Source organism: Pipistrellus hanaki (genome assembly GCF_964339955.1).
Source record: "Pipistrellus hanaki genome assembly, chromosome: 2".
Classification (NCBI taxonomy): domain Eukaryota; kingdom Metazoa; phylum Chordata; class Mammalia; order Chiroptera; family Vespertilionidae; genus Pipistrellus; species Pipistrellus hanaki.
The window spans coordinates 60,154,384-60,179,670 of record NC_140504.1 but is presented as its reverse complement, the minus strand read 5'-3'; the positions used below and the strand labels follow the sequence as shown (position 1 = coordinate 60,179,670).

The 25,287-nt window shown below is 38.3% G+C and overlaps 1 protein-coding gene across 32 annotated transcripts in view; it reads right to left on the bottom strand.

The window, feature by feature from the left end:
• ZBTB20 (zinc finger and BTB domain containing 20) overlaps positions 1-25,287 on the bottom strand; it is an 818,830-nt gene that overhangs the window by 262,732 nt on the left and 530,811 nt on the right. For 17 of the 32 annotated variants that reach the window (XM_084873935.1, XM_084873937.1, XM_084873913.1 and 14 more), the window contains one exon: positions 17,809-17,908. The exons of the other annotated variants lie outside the window; for them this stretch is intronic. The gene's annotated coding sequence lies outside the window, so the exon portion shown is untranslated. The remainder of the gene's footprint in view (positions 1-17,808; positions 17,909-25,287) is intronic. 32 annotated transcript variants of the gene reach the window in all.

The window sequence follows — 25,287 nt, the reverse complement described above, 5'->3', positions numbered from 1 at the left end:
GTAATCAAGGCTGGGATGGAGCCAGGATTTCCAGGGTTACTAAGAATTTGTCTGGGACAAGATACACGAGAATCACATGAGGAGCATGGGAAAAGGACATATTTCAGGGTCTCACCTTAGAGCAAATAAGGTGAATGACTGTATCTTAGGTGAAATTCAAATATTACATTTTAAATGAGCTTCCCAAGTAATTCTTATGCTATGGAGCCTGAGAAGCATCGGTTTGTACACTTAAGGTCTCTAATTCTATATCCATGGTAAGCCCTGCTGGTATACATGAACCCTCTGTCCTAATTGTCAAGATGGGTGTGCAGGTACAAGCAATTTTCCTGGGAGACATTAATTCTAGTAATGACAGCCCTAGGGCCTAGCCAGGCAAGAGCTATTTAATATGTGAGATCTCATCCAATCCCCACAGCCAGGACTACGAGGTAAGTATTATTACTATTCCCATCTTTCAGATGAGGAAATTGAGATTCAAAGAGATTTGTAATTTGTTATGGGTGTCACATTAATCATTGCAAGAGCTCTTAAGAACTATATTGCCTTACTCATAGCCTTGCAGGAAAATCTGTTCTTGAAAGATGTTTACTCCCAAAGGTGTTCATGATTTGGTGATAGCATCCTTGTAAAAGAACTTGCCAAAATGCTAGTAGAATCCTAATATATAAAAAGCAAGGGGCCATTACGAATGAAACAACTGGATGGATGTCTGAACAGCGGGCTGTGTGGGGTGACAAGGCCAGCAGGGGGATTAGTGAGGGACAACCAAACAACTGAAAAGCAGGCTGCATGGGGCAATCAGGCCAGCAGGGGGGTGGGGGGGAGGGGGAGAGGAGGTTAGTGAAGGATGACCAAATGCCCAAACAGCAGGCTGCATGGGGCAACCAGACCAGCAGGGGCAGCAGTTTGGGGTGATCAGGCTGGCAGGCAGAAGTGGTTAGGGGTGATGAGGTTAGCAGGGGCGGGGGCAGTTAGGCAGGCAGGCAGGCAGGTTAGCAGTTAGGAGCCAGCAGTCCCAGATTGTAAGAGGGATATCCTGGATTGGAGAGGATGCAGGCTGGGCTGAGCGGACCATGCATGAATTTTGTGCACTGGGCCTTTAGTTGGTTATATAATAATACAAAGGGTGTGTGCATTTGTATCCCAGGAACTTTTTCCTTAGATTATTTTTATAGTTATTAAAATGATCTAATTTAAACTGCTAATCTTTCATTAGGTCATCCAGCAATCATGCACTTTTCCAGAAACTGAGGTAACAAAGACAAACAGGACACAGCCTCTGCCTTCACTGAACTTTAAGTTCTGAAAAGGAGATGAGCTTGTCTACAAATGGTTCTGGGCTCACTTATTATCAGGGAGTCAGGGGAGGGCAGAACTGGAGTGAGAGTGGCTCATTCCCCTGGCAGAAGAAGAAGAAGAGGGTGCGGTCTGGAAATTTTTAGTTACTCCAGCACTTTGCCATTGGCTAGTATAAAGAATTTAGACTAAAGAAAAAAAAAATACACATTTCTTTTTAGTTACACAGTTTTGCTAGAAAAGAGGCAGACTAAATTGATTGTATATTTGGAGCTGATAAGACTTTATCTGGTTCATTCTTTCTGGCATTCCAACTGGGGTTCCTTTTTGGCTAAATTCTGGGTACAGAGCCAAGTTAGTTGTTATGTTTATTCACTCTCACAAAGAGCAATGGAGATTCAGTTTTCAAGATTGGTGCCTGATACATTTTATCAGTAGTGGTTCCTTCCACCCAATAAAGGTGAGTCTACAGTGACATTGGCTGTCTCCTTTACTTCATTTTTTATATTTTAATTAATCAAAATTCTATTATTAGATTATGAGCTTTTTAAACAATGAGAAATTTAGAAGTAAAAAAACAATTGGAAACATAAAATGTGATCTAGATTTCTTCCTTGTGATAATCTCATATACATGTAAATGTGGTTTTGTTGCAGGGGAATGCCCCTCTGCCCACATGGTGCATGACCATGTAGGACTCCACACTTGGACTTTAATCTGGCCTCGATGCTGAACCACGTTCAGTTGTAACATGGAATGGAAACTCTGGACCTTGGCCCTATTTCTGGCTCTGCTGAAACCCCAGTTGCACCTTTTCCAGGACTGGCTTAAGGGGCAGAGGACTTTGGAACCCCAGAAATATAACTATGCAAATAAGGTCTTCTTCCACATTCCATCCTCCCCAAGGGGTTTCTGATAATGCTTCTTTCAGTGACCCCCTACCCAAGAACCTGGCTCCCCCAAATGATGGGGAATTTCATCTAGTGGTAACAGTTTCAGCATATTAATGTCAGAACGGACTGACAGGCTCTGTAATGTCAAATGCAGGCTGATAACCTAAGATAAATGTACAGGAATGCAAAAGGGAAAAAAGGGACTCTGAAGGATACTGGGCAATAGAAATAATATGGTATAATTCAGAAAATATCACAGTCAATATGATATGATTCCTAAAATCTCCATCTTGGACGTTTCAGAAGCTTAGTAAATAGGAAAAGCAAAACATTTGAATCCCTTTAAGGGGCAACAAGTAGTACACATACATTATTTTCTTAAGGTGAATTATATCAAATATGGAATTAATTAGATTTGCTATTTATTCAAAATTTTATTTTCTTTATTCAGACTATTTTTAAGAGCATTAAAAATTTTATAAATAAATAAATATTAATTCTACCATAGAGAGGTAACTAGTATTCATATTTTAATGTGTTTCCTTTCATTATAAGCAAATACTTTAATTTTTCTAATTTGGGATCATGTTAGGTATACAAGTTTTTTTGGATCATATATTTTTGGTTACATTATTTTATGAGCATTGCCTAGTTAAAAATTCTTCAAAATTAATTTAATAACAATATAATTAATAATTATTATAAGCAACAATATATATGGATGTTCCATAGTTTGTTTAATAATTTCCCTGATGAAATCTTTAAGTTGTTTTTCTCTTCTTTCACTTTTATAAGTGACAGTCTGAAGAATATCTTAGCATATAAGTCTTTGTCTCATAGATCAATTTCTAGCAATAAAATTACCAGACTAAAGGATACTTTTTTTAAAAAAAAGTTCTTGATACTATAATACCATATTACTTTATAGAATTTTATGTCAATATATATCCCCATTATCCCTATTATATGAATGCCAGTTATTTACATTTATTTTTCCTCTTTCATGATTTTTAATAATCTTTTCAGATTTTCTATTGGAACAAATGTATATCTCAGTATCCTCACATAATTTGCTTCCCCTTCATCTCTGATGTTATCACTATATTGTGGACTCTTCTTACCTCATTCTGAACTATGGCATCATGCCTGCCTGGTCTCTAGTCCAGATTTCTTCCATTCTTATCCATTCTGTAGACTGCTCTCTAACAGCACTTTAGAAAACAAATACTGCTTTTATCATCTCAGTTCTGTAAGAACCAACAGTAGCTCCCAGTTATTTATATACTAGAGGCCTGGTGCATGAAATTCATGCACAGGGGGTGTGTCCCTCAGCGCAGCCTGCACTCTTTCCAATCTGGGACCCCTCGAGGGATGTCCGACTGCCCGTTTAGGCCCGATCCTCGGGCCTAAATGGGCAGTGGGACATCCCTCTCACAATCCAAGACTGCTGGCTCCTAACTGCTCACCTGCCTGCCTTCCTGATTACCCCTAACCGCTTCTGCCTCCCAGCCTGATCACCCCCTAACCACTCCCCTGCCAGCCTGATTGATGCCTAACTGCTTCCCGGCCAGCCTGTTTGCCCCTAACTGCCCTCCCCTGGAGGCCTGAGTCTCCCCCTGCCCCTTCCAACTTCCTTTTCCTGCAGGCCCAGTCACCCCGAACTTCCCTCCTCTACTAGCTTGGTCATTCCTAACTGCCCTCCCCTGTGGGCTTGATCGCCCCCAACTGCCCTTGCAGTCCTGGTCCCTCCCTACTGCCCTCCCCTGCTGGCCATCTTGTGATGGCCATCTTGTGACCACATGGAAGTAGTCATCTTTGACCACATGGGGGCAGCCATCTTGTGTGTTGGAGTGATGGTTAATCTGCATATTACTCTTATATTAGGTAGAATAGAGACCTAGTGCAGGAGTGAGGACAGGAGGTTTGCCCTGAAGGGTGTCCTGGATTAGGGTGGGGGTTCCCTTGGGACATGGAGCGGCCTGAGTAGGGGCCTGAGGTGGTTTTTAGGCTGGACATGTCACCCAGCGACCCAAGCAGAGGCCTTGGTATCTGGAATTTATTTACCTTCTATAATTGAAACTTTGTAGCCTTGAATGGAGCCAAGCCTCCTGCTCGCTCTGCGCCACAGCCATTTTTGTTGGGATTTATTTATCTTCTATAATTGAAACTTTGTAGCCTTAAGTGGAGGCTAAGGCAGGCCAGAGCTGTGGAAACTTGGCTTCCTCCATTGCTGGGGGCAACTAAAGCCTCCTGCTCTCTCCAGCTGTATGGCTGCTGCCATTTTTGTTGGGATTAATTTATCTTCTATAATTGAAACTTTGTAGCCTTAAGTGGAGGCCAAGGCAGTCCAGGGCAGGCGGAAAGCCTGGCTTCCTCCATTGCCAAGGAAACCCAAGCCTCCTGCTTTCTCTGTGGCCACAGCCATCTTGGTTGGGTTAATGTGCATACTTGCTCCTGATTGGCTGGTGGGCATGGCTTGTGGGTGTAGTGGAGGCATGGTCAATTTGCATATTACTCTTTTATTAGATAGGATTGGTCAAACTGCCTTATTCCGGGCAAATTAATTCCATTCTTGGATATTTCCTTATGAATTTTGTTGAATAGCTTAGGTTATTGTTATATGAAACCTATATGCAAGTAAGTTTATACAGGTTGGTATCTTACCTAATAAGGAGGAAATGTGCTAACTGACTGCCATGCCCTCAAAGATGGTGGCACTCAAGATGATGGTGCTACCTCAGCCACAAGATGATGGAGCTACCTCAGCCCCGCTGGGGCAACAGGCAGCCTGGATTCCCCTAGTCCCCTCAGGCCCCCAGCTGCCCAGGGCCAGCTCAAGGCACAGGCAAGTCTCAGATGGTTGCTGCCCAGCTGACACCCAAGGTGCAGGCAAGCCTCAGATGGCAGTTGCCCAGCCACCCAGGGCTGCCTGAGGCTCAGTTAACCAGGGCCGGCCGAGGCTTGTGTTGCCAGTAGTAGCAATGGCAAAACAATGATGGGGGCACTGCCTTCCCCTGATTCATGGGTTACCTTCTGCCACTGAGGGCTCTTGGACTGTGAGAGGGGGCAGGATGGGCTGTGGGAATCCCCTTCAGTGCATAAATTTTCATGCACTGGGCCTCTAGTTTATATATAAGAAAGAGAGAAAGGAGGAAAAAAAGTCAAGGAGAGAGAGTGAGAGAGAGCAAGAGCAAGAGAGAGTGAGAGCGAGAGGAGAGAGAGAGAGAAAGAGAGAGAGAGAGAGAAAAAGAGAGAGAGAGAGAGAAGGAATAGACCCTGGAAGGGGCTTTACAAAGCATCAAACCTGTTTGTATTTAAAATTAAGAAATTGATTCAGAGGTCAAGAATAACTCAAGAGTTAGCTTAATGACAGAACTGGGACCAGAAACCAAGTTTCCTGATTCCAAGATGAGTGCCTTTTAAATAGAGAATAATAAAAATCTTTTTTTTTTTTACAATTTCAAGAATAGAAACAGCTAGGGAGACAGTGTAATTTTTAACCTGTTCTTACATATAAAAGATTGTTAAAATAATGCCAAGTAAAAGACTCTAGTGTTTTTATAAACATAAATAATTTGTACTTCTAATAAATTGATCAGTCATTAAAATTTCCATAAAATTTGCACGTCATCAAATGACCTAGTTTGTACTGCCTTACTCTTCTTTATCAATCTACATTGTTTTATTAGTCTGATTTACTATAATAGAAGCATCAAAATTTTTATTCTAGCATGTTGCTGATCATCATTAAGTTTCTTGGTACCATCTAGTGATATTTAATAAAAAATCAAATTTTCTTATCAACTTCTATAAAGAATTTCCTTTGACTATAGTTGGAATTTTAAGAACTATCCTTAAAAAATAAAACAATAAGAACTACTTCAAAGTGCCACTATTTAAATAGTTAATAACATGAACTATTCTGGAAGACCATATTAGCAATTGAATATGATACAACTATTGTTATTTAATCACTACTTCATATTTAAGAAGCACACAATATTTGTCAAATGAAAACTTAACAATAGTCACTGATGTGAGAATGGGAGTTGCCAAATATATAATATTTATTATCTGTAGGGGTTTGGTATGGCAGAAGGGGCAAATGTGGAAATAACTATGAATGGGACTAACTAGAATTGGGGTTTATTGTTTATAAAGGGTTGGTTCATAAAAGTGTGCTTATCTAACAAAAGTATTGACATCAAGAGTATTTATTAAATCATATGCCTATTCAATCATTTACAAAATTTAAGGTTTAAATGAATAGGTGAGTCATCCAGCAGTAGAGGAAAACTCTAAAGATATCTCAGCTATGCTTTCTTTCTCTGTGTACTTTCTGTGTTCATGCAAAATAGGTTCATTCATTCATATGTAACAAATATTTACTGAGCACTTACTTGGTGCTAGAAGCTCTCTATTACCAAAATAAATGATGTAGCTCTTTGTAATTACACTCTCTATACCTATATTATAAAAATGGATAATAACCTATAATTAAAGAATATATTATAACAAAACTAGAGGCCTGGTGCTTGGGTTCGTGCACTGGTGGGGTCCCTCTGCCTGACCTGTGCCTTCTTGCAATTCAGGACCCCTCAGGGGCTATTGGAGAGCTGGTTTTGGCACCATCCCTGCAGGCCAGGCCAAGGGGCCCCAGTATGCATATAAGATCTTTGGTTAATCTCTTCCTACTCTACCCCCTCCCCTCTGAAATTATTCTTCAGTCTGTCCCATGTTTTCATGCCTGTGCGTTAAGCATCTGCCCCCTGGTGGTCAGTGCATGTCATAGTTACTGGTCAAATGGTCAAACGGTTGAACCATCACTTAGGCTTTTATATATATATATATATATATATATATATATATATATATATATATACACACACACACATATAAATATGGGAAATTTGGTAGAGGGAAAGGAATGAAGAAGGAGCAGCCCAAATTTCTCATTTCATATAGCATACCATTTCATTAATGATGGTAATTAAAGGAAATAGACCTACATGTTTTTTTTTGTTGTTGTTTGTTTTAAATAAAACCAATCATTACTAGAAGAAAAAATATGCTTTAAAACTTCCAAATTACTAGATTGATAATAAATAAAGCACTCATATGTTAAGAGAGAGAGACAGAGAGAACCAATGATGCATAAAGCCACAGAAGATATTCAGTAAAATTTCTGAGATAGAACCAGATATATTTTTTTACAATAGATATTAGTTAAGAGGACTGATTTTAATAGTGGAAAAAAAAAACTGAGTTCAAATCTTACTTTTGCCATTTACTAGTGATAACCTATTTTCTAAGGTGGAATTATTCAGCGTATTTACTTCAATTTTTCAGTTTATAAAATGATAATAAAAGTTACTGACCATAGAGGGGTTGAATAAAATAAAGTTCAGTGCCTAGCACAACTATACATTCAAAAATAATAAGTATTATATAAAATATTTGTTTTAAAATAATATATCTAAATCATAGTGATGTAAAATACCAAGAGTATTGTCCAAAATATATTATTAACTGAAAATGTTGATACAATACAAAATAAGGAAACCAAAGTGGCAGATTGAGATTTTTTAAAAAATATTTTTAAATTGATTTCAGAGAGGAAGGGAGAGAGAGAGAAAGAGATAAAAACATCAATGATGAGAGAGAATCATTGACTGGCTTCTCCCCACTGGGGATTGAACCTGCAACCCAGAATCGAACCTGGGACCCTTTAGTCCACAGGCCTACACCCTATCCTCTGAGCCAAACCAGCTAGGGCCAGGTTGAGATTTTTAAAGAAGGTAATCATTGCCCTGGCTGGTGTTCTCAGAGGTTAGAGTGTTGGCCCATGCATTATAGGGTATCAAGTTTGATTCCTAGTCAAGGGCACATACCTGGGTTGCAGAATCCATCTTCAGACTTGGCCCAGGGCCCAGATTGGGTGTGAGGGGGAGGCAACCAATTGATGTATCTCTCTCCCATTAATGTCTGTCTATCTGTCTCTGTCTCTCTGTCTGTCTGTCTCTCTCTCTCTTCCTCCCTTCCTCCCTCCCTACCCCTCCCTCTCCTCCTCCCCCCTTCCTCCTTCCCTTCCTCTTCTCCTCCCCACTTCCTCCCTCTCTTACTCTCCCTCCCTCCTTCCTTTCCTCCCTAACTGCTTCTCCTTCTCCTACCTTCCTTCCCTTCCACGCTCTCTAAAAATTAATGGAAAAATATCCTTGGATGAGGATTAACAAAAAATAAAAAGAAATTTTAAAAATAAGGTGATCATTTCTGTAAAACAACCAAAAGCAGAAAAGGGTGCTGAAGATAAGCTGCTGAAATCTGGATCCAGAAGCACACAGAGGTGGCTGAGTGTTTAGCTCTCTGGAGTAAGCAATGTGGCCGAAAAGGCTCCATGTAAAATGGTGGGCCTTAGCCTGGCTCACTACTTCAGCAAAAGGCTGTAAAAAAAATGTGTCCAACTCTGCCTGGGGCAATAGTGTATACAGAGTTGCAGGTACTGAGAGGTTGGAGGATACAACCACAGCTTCAAGGATTTTCTTAAAAAGGAAGATGCTGAAAGCTACCATTCTAAGATTTGGATTGAGGCTAGGAACCCAATTTCTAAACTCGCTTCTTATACCTTCCTACTGTTTCTATAAATTTTTGATATTTTTGCAATACATTCTTTTCCACTTAAATTGCCAGTTAAGTTTCCATTATTTACAACTGAAGTATCTTAATTGATATAACTTCTCTGAAAATAAAAATACCTATTCCAAACAAAATTAACGAATGGCTACTTATGATAATAAATGTAAAGGACTTAGCATCAATCCTGAATGTAGTGATAATGCAATAAATGTTATAGCTAATATTAGCAAGGTTCTTAGAGATTTCACAGTTTAATTCTAAGACGAAATTTATGCTAATTTTCAAGTTTTAGAGTACAACTTGCTGGTACTTGAGTTTACCTCTTATAGAGTTAACTAGAGGCCCCATGTATAAGGTGACCAGACGTCCCGCTTTTGGCGGGACAATCCCGATTTTTAACAATTTGTCCCATGTCCCGAGGCATTTCAAAAATGTGCTGATTTTTGGAAAGAATGCACGACAAGCTAGGGAACAGAGGGAGAACGGGAAGGGAATATACAGTTTTCAGTGGCCATGTAGCTATTTAGCCAGAATATGAGTTTTATATTACTTTTGTTAATTTTATAATGTTAAACTTTAATAATAACAAATAATTGTTGAGAACTAATTATTGAGAACTGCTTATCAAAGTTCACATTGCTTTTTTTTTTTTTTTTTTAATATATTTTTTATTGATTTTTTACAGAGAGGAGGAGAGAGGGATAGAGAGCTAGAAACATCGATGAGAGAAACATTGACCAGCTGCCTCTTGCACACCCCCTACCGGGGATGCGCCCGCAACCAATGTACATGCCCTTGACCGGAATTGAACCCGGGACCCTTCAGTCCGCAGACCGACGCTCTACCACTGAGCCAAACCGGTTTTGGCAAAGTTCACATTGTTGATCAGTAGTTAGAAATCGACCAACATTGTTTAGACTTAATGAACAATGGCATTTTTTGGGATTGGCAATGACGAAAACATTTTGTAACTGTCTCTCAGATGATACACATCATACTGCGTGCTCGTAAACTAGTTAAACAAGTGATGTTATTACACATCAGCTATTCAGATAATTTAGGTAAGTAATGTATTTATTTATTTCATAAATACATAAATTTTCTTGAATTTAGCAGACAGTACTCGTATTATTTATATTTTATAGTGGCGGCAAAAAGTCTAGCGCCGGCCTTGAAAGTGACACTTACGACTATACATAATTTTTATTTATTATATTTGTAAATTGTACTTATGTTGAAATTTTAAAAAATATATTACAATACTATTTTTGTGTTCTATGAAAATTTTTGTTCCTCCATTTAGACCAAATTTTTAATCAAGTAATTAAGAACCCCCCCCCCCCCCCGTCAATGGTGTCCCACTTTACTAATGTTAAAATCTGGTCACCTTACCCATGTAAGAAATTCGTGCATGGGGTGGGGGTGGGGGGGTGGTTTTTTCAACCTGGCTGGCACCTTCTCCAATCTGGGACCCTTGGGGGATGTCTGACTGCCGGTTAAGGCCCAATCCCACCTAAACCGACAGTCAGACATCCCTCTCACAATCCAGGACTGCTGGCTCATAACTGCTCCCCTTCTTGCCTGCCTTATTGCCCCTAACCACCTCTGCTTGGCAGCCTGACCGCCCCTTAACCACACCCCTGCTGGCATGATCGCCCCCAACTCCCCTCCCCTGCTGGCCTGATCACTCACAACTGTCCTCCTCTGCTGGCCTGATCACCCCTAACTGCCCTCCCCTGCTGGCCTGGTCAACCACAATTGTCTATCCCTGCTAGCCATCTTGTGGTGACTATCTTGTGGTAGCCATCTTGTGGCAGCTATCTTGTGGCAGCCACCTTGTGGTGGCCATCTTGTGACAATGTGAGGGTGGCCATCTTGTGGCAGCTATCTTGTGGCAGCCATTTTGTGATGATGTTGTGTGAGAGCATTGCGTGATGCCACCTAGGCTGTTATTATGTAGGATAATTTGGCAATTGTTTAAATGTGTAGCTATCATAAGAGTAAATCTTTGAGAAAGATTCTGACATTAAGAGAAATGAAGTAATAAAGAAAACCAGTTTTGGGGGTAAGTGGGTTGGTTTTAAATATGTCAACTATTTGATAGAACTATAACATTTTTAATTAAAAATGGAATGCAGTGGTTTGGAGCATGGTTGACAAAGCTTAATATGTTGATTTGGGATGGCAATTAAAATAAGGAACCAGGATAATTTTTGTAAGGTTGGAGAGAGAAATCCACATCCAAAGAGATTTTTTTCATTTTAAACAGAAGCCAATTATGGGCAGATTTAAACAAAGAAATAATTTATGGGAGGGTTAATGAAGTAATTCATTACTAGAAATAAGATAACTTCAGCTATTTAGTTAGTAGAAATGATTCAACTATCTTATCCAGTCATTGCTACTAGAATAAATACATTTCAACCACCCTTTCTCAATCCTGAGTCTTTCACTCAAGTTTCAAGGTTCAGGAATAGCACTTCAATAGATTTGGCTTCAGTTGCCAACCTACCCCTCACTAACAGAGGACAAGGCACCAAAATTTACATTCCCACTAAGACTGCACACATTGGAGAATGGGAAACACAACTTGTACAAAAGGCAAATGAGAATCTATTAGCGAGGAGATATGTATGTTGATCATTAGAAAAGACCCTATGAGTGTACATTAAAGGAGTCTACAATTTAGGCAGAGGAACATGTAGTCTAGCATGAGGGATGCCAAAGGAGAAGAATTCAAATATTGCTTAAAGGAAATGAATAGTAGGTCCTAAGAGAATACACATATGGATAGTATACATATGAAAGGATGCTCAATATCACTAATCCACAGACAAATGCAAAATAAAATCACAAGGAGATTTTCACCTCCTACTTGTCAGAATGGCTATCATCAATAAATTAACCAACAAGTATTGGAGAGGATGTGGATAAAAAGGAACATTCATGCACTGTTGGTGGGATGCAGGTTGGTGCAGTCACTGTGGAAAAAAGTATGGAGCTTCATAAAAAATTAAAAATGGAACTGGCTTATGACCCAGTGATTCCACTTCTGGGAATATATCCAAAGAATCCCAAAACATGGATTTGAAAGAATATATGCACCCCTATGATCATTTCAGTGCTACTTATACTAGCCAAGATTTGGAAGCAGCTAAAGTGTCTGACAATAGATGAGTGGGTAAAAAACACACACAAAAAACCTGTGGTACATTTACACAATGGAATACTACTCAGCCTTAAAAAAGAAAATCTAACCTTTCATAAGTGCTTGGATGCACTGAGAGAGTATTATGCTAAGTGAAATAAATCAGCTAGAGAAAGACAAATACCACATGATTTTACTTGTATGGAGAACATAATGAACAAAAAAACAAACAAAATAGAAACAGACTCATAGACACAGAGAGTAAACTAACAGTTGTCAGAGGAATGAGAAACTAGAGGGCTGGGTGAAATAGGTGAAGGGATTAAGCAAAACAAAACAAAACAAAACAAAAAACCACAAAAAACAAAACAAAACAAAAAACACCCAAATAACAAAAATACCTCATGGACACACACAACAGTCTGGTGATTACCAGAGAGAGGGGTGTGATGGGGTGAGAGGAGATGGAAGAGGATATACAGAAGATAAATGGTGATGGTGATGGAAGAGGACTAGAGCTTGGATGGTGAGGGCACAATGCAATGTACAGGTGATGTATTATAGAACTGCACACTTAAAATCTATATAATTTTTTGATCAATATAACCCCAATAAGTTCAACTAAAAAAAAGTAAGGAAAAAAATTAAAAAACAATAAAATTAATCATTGGAACATTCACTCCAGGTGAATTTGATTTTACAAAATTGCCTGACAATGACTTCAACAATATTGTTTACATTACTCAGAGATAAATGATCATACTGTAAAAGAACATGACATCTAGCTAATAAAGAGGAAATATGCTAATTGACCCTCACACTGTTGCAAAGATGGCGGTACCCTTAGCCAATAAGGAGGGAATATGCTATCTCACTGCCCCGCCCTCAAATATGGCAGTGCCATCAGCCACAATATGGCGGCACCCAGTCCCCTCAGCCCTACTGGGGTGGCAGGTGTCAGGCTTCTCCATGCACCTGCCTCCAGAATACCCCAGTTTCCTCAGCCTCACAGCTGCCCAGGGCTGGCCCAAAGAACAGGCAAGCCTCAGATGGCGGCTGCCTTAGCCAAAGCCCAAGGCACAAGCAAGCCTTGGATGCTGTTTGCTTAGTCACCCAGGGCAGGCCCCAGGTACAGGTAAGACTATGATGGCAGACACCCAGCCACCCAGGGCCAGCCTGAGGCACAGATAACCAGGGCCGACAAGGTTTGTGATATCAGCAGTGGCAGCAGCAGAGGTATGATGAGGCGTTGCCTTCCCCTGATCACTGGGTCACCTCCCACCCCTGAGGGCTTCTGTACTGTGAGAGGGGACAGGCTGGGCTAAGGGACCCCTCCCTCCAGTGCATGAATTTTCATACACTGGGCCTCTAGTTATTAAATAAAAACACACAACAGTAAGATAAGAATAAGTTAATAAAGAAACAAATAGAAATCTAAAAAATGAAAAAGATGTTCATTGACATAAAAATGTAATAGATGGGATAATTTAAGATTAGGAGATTTAAGGGAAGGATTGAGTTAGAAGATGATATTAAAGAATTACTAAAATGTGTAATTCCACAAGAAGAAACAAAGCCACCAAATCCAAGAATAAAGATGGGCACAGTGTTAACTAAAATATATATGCATAAAGGGAATTAAGTATTGAGTATAAATATTAACAACAACAATGAAAGTAGTTAGGCATACATATAAAAATGTTAGCACGATCACTAAGAAACAGATAAATCACCTATAGATTTTATGAACAGTAAAATCCATGTACCAGGTCACAAAAAATGTTTCAAGAGTATATTTTTTTCATTTAAAACCATATAAAACAAATACTATCATAATATTGCAATTAAATGCAGAATCAGTAATAGAAATAAAGCAAATGTATTTAGAAAGGGAGAAGATACACTTCTAAATAACTCAAGGGGTAAAAAGTCAATCAAAGCAGGCATTATAACATATTAATACTGAATGATACTACTTATCAAAACATGTTAATTGGAAACTTGAAGAAATTAGAGACTGAAATCCATTTTTAAAAATAATAAAAGTATTAAATTTAAATGAGTAATAATTCAACACAAGAAAGAAAAATGGTCTAAAATATAAGTAGAATGAATATAACCATGTTGATGAAAGCAGAAAGCAATGATAAAGAATATTAAAAAAAAACACATATTAAAGTAGATAAGCAAAATCAAAAGCCAGATTTTGAGAAAAGCAAATAAAACAGAATAAGGTCTAACAACTAGTAAAGGAAGAGAAAAGGCTTATATGAATAATATTAGGAATAAAAGGGGGCATAGAGATAGAATTAAGAATCATCAAACTGTTATAAATTTGCATAATAATTTTATGCAAATAAATGTAACATGTAGATTAACTATTAATTGTACATTTTTTTTTCCTGAAAAAAAGCAAACAAAAACATTTCCCCAAAATGACATAAGATGAAATAGAATGCTTGCATAAAGCAATAGTCATGGAAGTAATTGAACTGATATTAAAAATCCACCATACACTACTTATTTCGTACTGAAAGACAATACCAAGTCCAAATGATTTTAGAGGCAAATTTAACAAATCTTTAGAATACAAAATCCCCATAATATAAAACCAGTTTCAGAAATAGAAAGAAATGCTGCTCAACTTATTTTAAGAGGATGGTATTAGTATGACACCAAAACTCTATAGTAACAGTTTAAAAAGTAAAATTAAAAACAAATCTTTCCCTGCAAACTACATAAAATATCAGCAAATTAAACTCAACAGTGGATTAAAAAATACATCAAGATCAAGTAAATTTTTCTCTGGGAATGATGTCATATAAAATGTTAGCATATTAATGGCAAATTTTATTATATTATTAATGCATAAAATGCATTACATATTTTTATGATTAAAAATGCTAGCAAATTATAAACAGACTAGAGGTCCAGTGCATGAATTTGTGCACCTGTTTTTGTTTGCAGGTGGAGTCCGGCTACCAGGCCCCATTCAGCGTGGATTGGGGCTGGGCCTGTCAGGAGGAGGAAATGGCAGGAGGTTGGTGGGTCAGCCCATCTTATCGGGCCCCAATCAGGGCCAGGCTGACTGGGGGAAGGAGCCACAGGCTATTGGCCAGTGGGTCCTGCCCCCAATTAGGGTTGGGGGGCTTGATCTGGGGTGGCCTGCTGGGAGGAGGAGCTGCAGGTCTATCATGGTGGGGTAGGCTGATTGGGGTTGGGCTTCCCCTGGAGAAAGGGAGCGGGCATTTGGCAGGTGGCACCATTCTTGATTGGGGTGGGAGAATCCAATCAGGGGCAGGCCGGCAAGGGGGAGGGGCTGAGAGTTTGGCCAGTTTGCTGGCTACAGTGGGTGTCATAGCAACTGATTGTTAAGGCTGTTACAGTTGCTGCCTATATATATATATATATATATATATATATATATATATATATATATATAGTGAAAATTCCCTTGACACAATAGTTTTGATTTATCAAAAATCCTTAAGCAAATATCAGATTTCCAAAATCTTGTTATTAAAGTGAGAAACAGAACAGATATTCCTATTATTGCAGTTTGTATTCATCACTGTATAGAAATTCTAGTTAAGCAATATGACAGGAAAAGGAAATTGAGCATTAAGAATTGAAATTTAAGGGAAATAGCTGTCCTTATTAACTGATGGCATATGAGTCTATGTAGAAAACCTAAGAGAATTTCCAGTTTAGTCTGTAGAATTAATAAGAGAGTTCAGCAAAGTTGCTAAATATTCACCAATAATAACTAGTAAACAATGAAATAAAAACGGATTCTATATGTAATAGACAAAGTAGGTTCAAGCAAGACCTGTAGGTTGAAAACTATAAAACATAAAGGAACATGAAGGAAGATCTGATTAAGTAGAGGAATGCAGTGTGTTAATTGACAGTTTTATAACATGGTTTTACAATCCTCAGAGTATTCTCTAAAGTCAAAGTAATTACAAATAAATTCAGCAGGGCTTTTGTCAAACTTGACTTAGCTAACCCTAAAATTCATATTGGATTGTAAAAGGCCAGGAGGATTTTAAAGAAAACAATGCAGACATTTACCTCACTAAACAAGTGGAATGTTATAAAGTTTTGGTAAGTAAGGCACCATAGTGTTAGTGTCAGAGTAGAGAAACAGTTCACTGATGAAATAAAGATACTAAAAACAGATATGATGTAGGGGAAAGATTGCATTGTAAATTATTGGTAAGGATGACTAATTTGATAAATTGTGGAATAATAAGGTTAATCACATGAAAAAGAATTTAAATAGGGTGTATGTAAGATACCATATACAAAAACAAAGGCCAAGAAGATTAAAGATCTAGAAAGGCAAAATTTTAAAACTATTAGAATAACTATAGGAAGGTTAAATGGAAGGATTTCTTAAATGACATAAAAGCATATATCATAAAGGAAAATACAAATAAACTTAACTGATTTAAATGAGAAACTCTTTTAAAAAATGCTAGTACAGACACAGTTAAATGAGAAACTACAAATTGGGAAGAAATATTTGTATTCTATAATGCTCAAAGGATGGGAATCCAGAATATTACAACAAAAAACAAAATCAAAAGCCATCCAAACAATAATAGCAAACAAATAACCCAATAGAAAGATGGGCAAAAATACAAATAGGCAAAATACATGAGAAAATCCTAATGGATTATAAGTGAAAAAAATATTAAATGAGATATTATTTAATACAAAATTGCCTGACAAAAATTTTAAGTTTTCCCATTCCAAATGTGAAGCATATGGAGAAGCTCTCAAAGATTGCTCATGAGAATATAAATTGATACTATCACATTAGAGAGAAGTTTTACAATCCAATCCCTAATAAAGTTGAAAATGCACTGCCTCTTACAGTTTAGCAATTCCTCTATCTGTTTAAACATGTATAAGCATTTTAGCTGCAGTATTGGTTGTGATTGGGAAATACTGGAAATAATGTCTAACAATGAGAGACTCAACAAATAAATTCTAGTTTTGCATATAGTAGGATGCATTTTATATAAGCTCTAATATATGGCTTATGTAAAATTATTCTTGATTACAGAGGCCAGAATAGATTTGCTTTTTAAAAAACCTTTTGTTAAAGCTTTAAGAATATCATCATGCAAGGGGACATGAGGGACCTTCCTAGGGTGTGATGGATGTTTTGTATCTTGGATTAAATGTCACATGGATGTATATTTACATAAGCACTCATCAAGCTATACATTTCATTTGTGCACTTCAGTATTTATGACTTATAATGGAAAAATAAAAAAGATAAAAATGGTTCAAAATAAGTGTTCAAAATTAATTAAGCATTGTTTAACCTGGGTGCTAAATTCTTGCATGCTCACATTATTCCTTATACTTTCATGCGCTTGAAATATTTTACATTAAGAGAATTGATAAGACAAAGACTGCTGCTTTTCTTAACTAGAATTAATCAAGGTAACAGATCACACCAGTATGACCTTCTCTTTACTGTTCCTGACAACATATCCCAATATTCGAAGAATCAATAAGCACTTCATAGTCAAACATATTTACAAAGTGATCATTTTGTTGAAGCAAAAGCAAAACTCTATTAACTTCTTGACTGCCTGTAGAATCTGTGCTTTCTTAAGTGAGTGACCAGTAGCATATATTGTTGTTATGATATTACCAATGCACAAAAAAATCCATCCATTTAGGTCTTGCAACTGATTAAGTGGGGAATGCACTGCCTAGGACTTTTCTGATGTGAATAAACAGGTGGTTGGGCATCAATATAGCTATTGTTTTGTGGGTTCACCTTCAGTTTCAGAAAAGAAAAAGAGAAAATACCTTTTCAATGCAGTATTTCAAGTCGACCACATGGAAAGCAAGGTTTTATTCCAGCCAATTCTCTTTCTCTCAAAACGTGGAAGAAAAGCGCCAGTCACTGCTATTCTCACCACCAGCCATGGTACAGATGTTTGGAAAATGCAAAAATGGAGAAATGAAACAAAGAGAAAACCCTCAAAAATAAGTTTTGCATAAATGAAAAACAGTGTATATAATTATCATAGCTACAAAAAGGTAAATGCATTTTTTATTTATCCCCTTGTATTAAACTAAAAGAACCAAAACAAACAAAACCATTGATGTTTGGACTTAATCAGTGTTTTGTTGAAACTGGCAATTATGAGAACCAACCAAAACATGGCTACAAGAGGGAATAAAGGACAGATTTCTTTTAATCTAATAAAAGGTCTTTTATCTCCAAGAATGTTAGAATATGGCCTATTTAAATGAGTACTTACTATAGGAACAGACCCATTTTAAAATCTTTGTTTTCAGATGCCTAAAAGGGAATTGAGTATTTCTTTGAAATCTTGTGAAAGAAAAAAAATTAACTGAAATAATACCAGTTCCTTATAATTTTCATATAAAATGCAATTTAGGAAGAAATATCTCCAAATGATTCAAATATATATCCCTAAGTTGGCTTACCCAGTTCATGGCCTTAGTTATTCCAAAATCAAATATTCTATTAGATTTAAGCACATCAATGCAAATCATTCACATAACAGTGTCCTGTTTAAAAGAAAGTTTTAAAAATTTTAATTTAATCCCTGATAGTATTGTCTGAATTGAAAGTTGCATCTTGACTTAGGTGTAGCTCTGTCACAATCCTGTTGTGTGTCTTTGCTGATGCAATTAAACATCTTTGCATCTCAATATCCATATCCCTAATGTGGGAGTGTGATATAGTTATAGTCCTGCCACCAGGCTCCTTGTCCTAAAAGCTTATGAATCTAATGAAATTGCTCCAGTATAACTATTTTTCTTTTCTTCCTTGCTTTCTTACAATAAATAGACGAATAAACACTCAAGTAAATATATATTAAATCTAAGTAATAAATAAACTGATGAACAAAGTGGATGCAGAGACTCAAAGCATGGAACAGAGTGGGGAATCCCGCAGGGATGGCAGGAGAGGGTGAGAGGTAATCAACCAAAGACCTTGTATGTATAAATGTACAACCCATGGACACAGACTATAGGGTGCTGAAGGCCTGGGGTAGGGGGTGGGGTAGGGAGGGCAGGAGTGGGGTCAATGGGAGAAGAAGGGAGACATAGATAATACTTTCAACAATAAAACAATATTTAAAAAAACCCCACATATACACATACATTAATTAGCTATCCTCTAAATAGGAAGCAAGGACATTTTTGTTGTTGTTGCCATTATCTATTCCCTAATGTGTATTTAAAAAGAGAGTTCCCATAAAGAAAGATTTTAATTTTTTTCCCTAAATCAAAAATAGCATATCGTTTCTTTGCCATTTAAGTTCTATTAAAAAAAGAAAACACAAAATCATTACAGAAATCCTATTAGGAACTTTAAAAAAAAAAAGGAAGAAAGAAAGAAAAAGTCACTAAAACTCCATTTAAAATTTAAATCATTTGTTTCTGTTTTCTTTTACAGAAATGTAAGTGCCGCCTCAAACTACTTTCATTTCCTTTTTCAGGGCCAATATATGTAGCTGTGTAAAACATAGGACCCTTTTCTCACACCCTTCCCACCTGTCTTCTGGGATAACCAAGCTGAGGTATAGATTACAGTGGGAGATATTTGGGATGGGAGTAAAACATTTCATCTGGGAGACAGTACTATGGCCAACTTGCCAAATATAAAAGAAAGTTAAGCCCCATCATTACTTTGGCAAGAAATTTGGGTTCTTGTGGCTAACCAAGGATCATCATTTTTACACAAGACTTTAAAAAATGAAAGCACCTAGGGCTCCCGCCAGAAAATGCCTGAGAATGCAAGTGTTTCCGTCAATATTTAAACCAGATAAGACACTGTCAATGGGCCCTTAAGGAGTGGTCTAAAAGGAATACAGGGCACCTGACACCTTGGGGAATAAGAGAAGCTCAGCTTTATGAAAAAAGCCAAAGTCTGAGGGCAAATGCTCCATTGTTTCAAGGTCTGGTAGCCTATGGCACCAGAGGCAGAATATTCAAGCAACAGGCAAGGCTCCTGTTACAGGCTCCATTTCGGGTCTATGTGCTGATAAGCCTGAGACCCACCAGTGTGCACACCCTGGGGATACCATGGGTGGGTACCCCCAGGGGGTTGGAAGGCTCTTTAAACAGAAAGACAGGAGTCAGAAATAGCATAGTGTCTGAGCACTCCCTGCTGGCAGCGGAGGCTGGAGATGAACCCGTGGTGCCTTAGAGCTCTTGAAGGTTTCTGCGAGGAGGCTAATGGACATTCCTTGCTTTCAGGGGGAAAGAGCCTGGTTCTGATTAGGTTGAGTCAGTTCCAGATGTTGTGCTGAATGAGGAAGAGTTGAGGAGAGGCTACTGATGGAGGAACTCCAAGAACTGGCAAAAACTATGTGTGAAGCTGGTATATGATTTTCATTAACGTTTCCGGCCATTAACATTTGATAAAGTATATACAGGCCTATGTGTGGGCACATGTTTGGGGGGTTGAAGGAGCAGGGGAGGAAATGGATTTCTGTTCAGATCCCTTTATCTCAGGAATGCTTGAGATGGTCTGAAATGTTTGAGACATTTGCAGTTGTACTAGGAAATCCCATCTATGACCCTGATGCAACTTCCTGGTGCATCCACTATACCCATGCGGCTCTTTGGCCTCTTGAGTGTGGCTTTTCCACAAAATACCATGGCCTGGGAGTGTCTATTTTGAAGAAGTAGTGTTAGAAGAAGTTTAAGTTTAAAAAATTTGGCTCTCAAAAAAAATTTCATTCCCTGTACTGTTGATATTTGGCTCTGCTGACTAATGAGTTTGCTGACTACTGACCTACACCATTGCACCTAAGCCTAGACAGGTGGTCCTTTTTATCTGACAGAGGCCTGGCAACAGCACTGGTATCTCCCCTATGCTCTGCTCCGTTAGGGTTCTCCTGTATTATAAGATGAAGGTCAAAATGGCAGCCTGCTAAAAGCAGCAGTATTTTAGCAGCAGGAATAACTTGCTTGTCATCAACTTGTTAATGCAATAGTCAAGCATTTCTTTGACATATACAGTATCAGCTAACTTCAGCAGATAAAGGGTCTAGAACAGGAAGATGCTGCAGATGCTTTAGCTCAGAGGAAGGCTTAGCAGAGCCAAAACGTCAGCAGGGTCTGTTTGTTCCATACTTTCCTTCAGGCTCTGTGAGAGAAATGTTAGATGACTGCAATGACAAGTTTGTGACAAGCAAGTCATTTGTGCAACTGGTGCGCTCCTGTTTTTATCTGTTTACCATTCAGATGTGTGAATGCCATTACAAGCTCTTACAGGATTTCTGGCTCCCATTAAGGGGAAATGGTTCCTACATGTTTAGAATTTTCTGCTTCAAAGAGAATTACTAAGCGATTATTTATCCCTGTGGTCACAGTGTCACAAAAAGCACACTCTTGAGTTGTCTTGTTGGACTCTGAATCATGACATTGAGTCCCGGGGACTGGATAGCTTGGAGCATCAGAAATTTCTCATTTAGTTTATTGGAGTGACTACAAAGCAAGCCTGTGAGATTCAATAAAATTGTGGCCAGCTTAAAATACCTTGCTTCTTTGCTCCGGGATCATTTATCAAGGCCATATGGTTCAAGACACATAAACTCACTTGTAATGAATAGATCCCGAGAAGCCAAGGCCTGACTGAGTGGGGACACTGACATGTGATCACACATGTGAGAGTTTTTGGAACAAGGACTGCTTTAACTGTTGAGAAGGGAATTTACATGGCTTCCTCCCTGTATTCTGGGGGTAATCAGAGGCCCACCCAAATCTAGAAAATGCTGTAAGTATAAAAGTTAATATAATAAAACATTAACAGCTAGGGATCATCCTCTTTAAGGTTGACTTTTCCATAGTAAATGAAGACTATAGCAGGTTTTGAAGTAAGAATTGAAGAATGCCCCATTGGATTCTTCATCTGATATCAGTGACTAGCTTTTCGTGAGTCATCTTTACCCACTGAAAGGGAGGATACAAAATAATAATGCCTATTCCTTGTTCATCTGTGGTCTCAGGGTCACTGTTATAAAAGACGAGTGCATTCAAAAATCAAGAACAAGAGTAATATATCCTAAAAGTCATGTATGTGTCCTATCTGTGATTTAAAATGTTTGTCTGTTGTTGGTACTGGCTTTATTAAATAATTCTAGCACCCACTCTTAAAGAACATGGAAGCATGAGGTTTGAAGGCAGCAAGACAGATGCTCTCAGTATTTGGAGAAGCAGAGCAAAGCTGGACCCCAGGGTGAAATGTCAGGACCGAACTGAAAGTTATGCCGTGAAGCGAGACAGAGCTTGTTGTGGGTGACACAGAATGCTATAGAAATGGATGACAGTCTTGCTGAGTCAAGATTTTATTATTAACTAGAGGCCCTATGCACAAAATTCCTGCAAGAGCAGGCCTTCACAGCTCTGGTTGCCTCAGCCCTTGCAGCCCCGGCTTCGTCCAGAAGGTCGTCCGGAAGGACGTTTGGATGGTGGGTGGTCATTCCACTGTTTGGCTGTTCAGTTGATTTGCATATTACGCTTTTATTATTATAGATAATCATTCGCCAACACTACATGTGTTATACAATTTACATGTGCAATGTAATCTACCTTACTCGATGGTGTATGGGCAATAATTTTTTCACATGTTGGAGAAATATAAATACTTTAACATCCATCTATAAGTAGCAGAGATTTGAAATGAGTTTTCCCTTATCCAGAGCTCTTATCCTCTTAAACCACGGAAGGACTAGTCCTTTCCACTGCCTTCTGAACACTTTTTTCTCGAATTTACTGGAAGACATTTTAATCTATAAATATAGATACTTAAGAATTTGATTTAAAAGGACCAATGAGCATATCCTGGCCCCAGTTGTGCTGCCATCTTTCCAAGGCCTCTGGAAAAGCCAGCACCATCACAGCACCATCACAATGCCATTCCTTTAGCCCTGCCTGGCCTGTTCCTGCTTTTATACCCTGGGGAGGAGGGGAAACTGATTTTAACCTAGTCATGTATCTGTGCTGTGAATGCAGGGGGTTTTGGGCGTCTCTTGTGTCCATGCCAATTCCTTTCTCTCTCTTCCAGTGGACAGCCTTTAGTTCACCCTGCCCTCTGCTCCCATGCTACCTTCATGGACCCTCTTTTTGTCACTCATCTGCTGTTCTTTTTAGGTAAGGGAAGAGGCAGACATCTTTCTTACCATGACAGATTCTTGAAACAGTCTAAACTTCCAACTTTGCACAGAATGCATCATTTGCTCTGTCTTCTACTTTGTTTTCTTTAATGGTAGTTTTGCCACAGGTTCCCATTCATGTGTAATTCAGAGCTATGTAAATCACATGGTAAGCAAGACTCTGCTGCTACTCTATCTTAAAATGAATGTGTCCAAGAGGTGGAGACTTCTGAGTCATGTCTTCTGAATATTACCTGTCTAATGGTGGCTTTTCTTGTATGACTGGCTAAGAATAAGCTGAGGGGACTCTGTATCATTCCTTCACCTCTTTTTAGTGTATGTTCAGAGTAGATTACAGGTTTTACAAATAGAATGATATTTTAATGATATTTCTACTTTTTCTTTTCTGTTTTTTTCTTTTTTTTCCTTATAGTGGTTTCTCCAAGCATAAGATTCTTACTTAAAAAGTACTCAAAAAGATACTATGCACAATGTTGAGTCATTAGACCACAAGGCAATATGCAGAGGACCCAAGTAACCTGTGGTCTGATCTGGTACCTAAGTTTGTTTGTAGGGACCGCTAGGATCTTTGGGCTCTCATCTTCACAGGCAATCTAAATAGACTCCTTTATTTGTACAAAATGTTCTTCCTGCCATAACTGGTTTGGCTCATGGATAGAGTGTCAGCCTGTGGACTGAAGCATCCCAGGTTCGATTCCCGTCAAGGGCATGTACCTTGGTTGCGGGCACATACACAGTAGGGGGTGTGCAGGAGGCAGCTGATTGAAGTTTCTAACTCTCTATAACTCTCCCTTCCTCTCTGTAAAAAAATCAATAAAAATATTTTTTGAAAAACACACAAAAATATGTTCTTCCTGACATGGAACCTTAACCTGTATTTCTAAAATTCTCCTCATGGCTTCTAGTTTTTTCTCACTCTATCTTTCAATCCCAAGAGCTTTGGGGAATTAATAGTTAAAAGCTCATTAAATTCCCATTGTACACACCATCTCCCCCTAATCTATGGTAGAAAGGAAAGTTAGTGTACCTAGTTTTTCATTTCCATTTGGATATAGATAATATATGTGGCAAAGCATTCTTTTTTTTTTTTTTTTTTTTTTTTTTTTATCTCATTGGTTTTCTGTCCTATCCTGTGGAAATGTTGCTAGACAAGTTCAGGCAGACTTGACTGCTATAGCTATTTTAAAGAACCATATGAATAATTATACCATGGCCACAGACATAACCCATAAACATCATAGTACCTTGCACACATTTTTACTGCAATGCCTATTCCACTGCACTGTAGCTATCTACCTCCATGTCTGTCTCTCCCACCAGCCTATGAGCACTCTTCAGTGACAGACACTTACCTGCCCATCTCTAGTTCCTAGAAGAGTACTTGGCAAGTAGAAAGAATTTGGTAGATTTTTTTTTTTAACTAAGGGGGTCTTTTGCCCTAATTCAATTCTGTGAAAGTCTCTCCCTATTTTATAACAAATACCACCAATACATATTGGCTTCTTATTTTGGGAGATGAATCAAAAATACTTCAGCTCTAGCTAGTATGGCTCAGGAGCTGGTTGGAGTGTCATTCCATATACCAAAAGGTGGCAGGTTTGATTACTAGTCAAGGCACATACCCAGGCTGAGGTTTTGATCTTCTGTTAGGGCATGTATGAGAGGCAACCAATTGATGTTTCTCTTTCACATCAATTTTTTTTTGCTCTCTCTTCCAGGCTCTAAAATCAATAGAAAAATAATACATTTTAAAAAATACTTCAGTTAGTGCTATAGGAAGGGGATGGTCTAAGTTTAATGGATATTATTCCTTTCATTTTTAGAGAGGAAGGGACAGGTAGAGATAGAAACATCAATGTGAGAGAGACACATTGATTGGTTGCCTCCTGTATGCACTACAATCAGAGTTGGGAACCTGAAACAAAGATTCATGCCCTTGACCTGAATCAAACCCTGAACCCTTCAGTCCTTGGGCCGATGTTTTATCTGCTGAGCCATACAGTTCCAAGAGATTCCCATCCATCACTCAACATTCATCACTCTAGACACATAAATGATCACTGTTAGTTAAAATGGAAGCTTCCAGGCCACTATTATATGAGTAGAAACTGAAAAATATATCCCT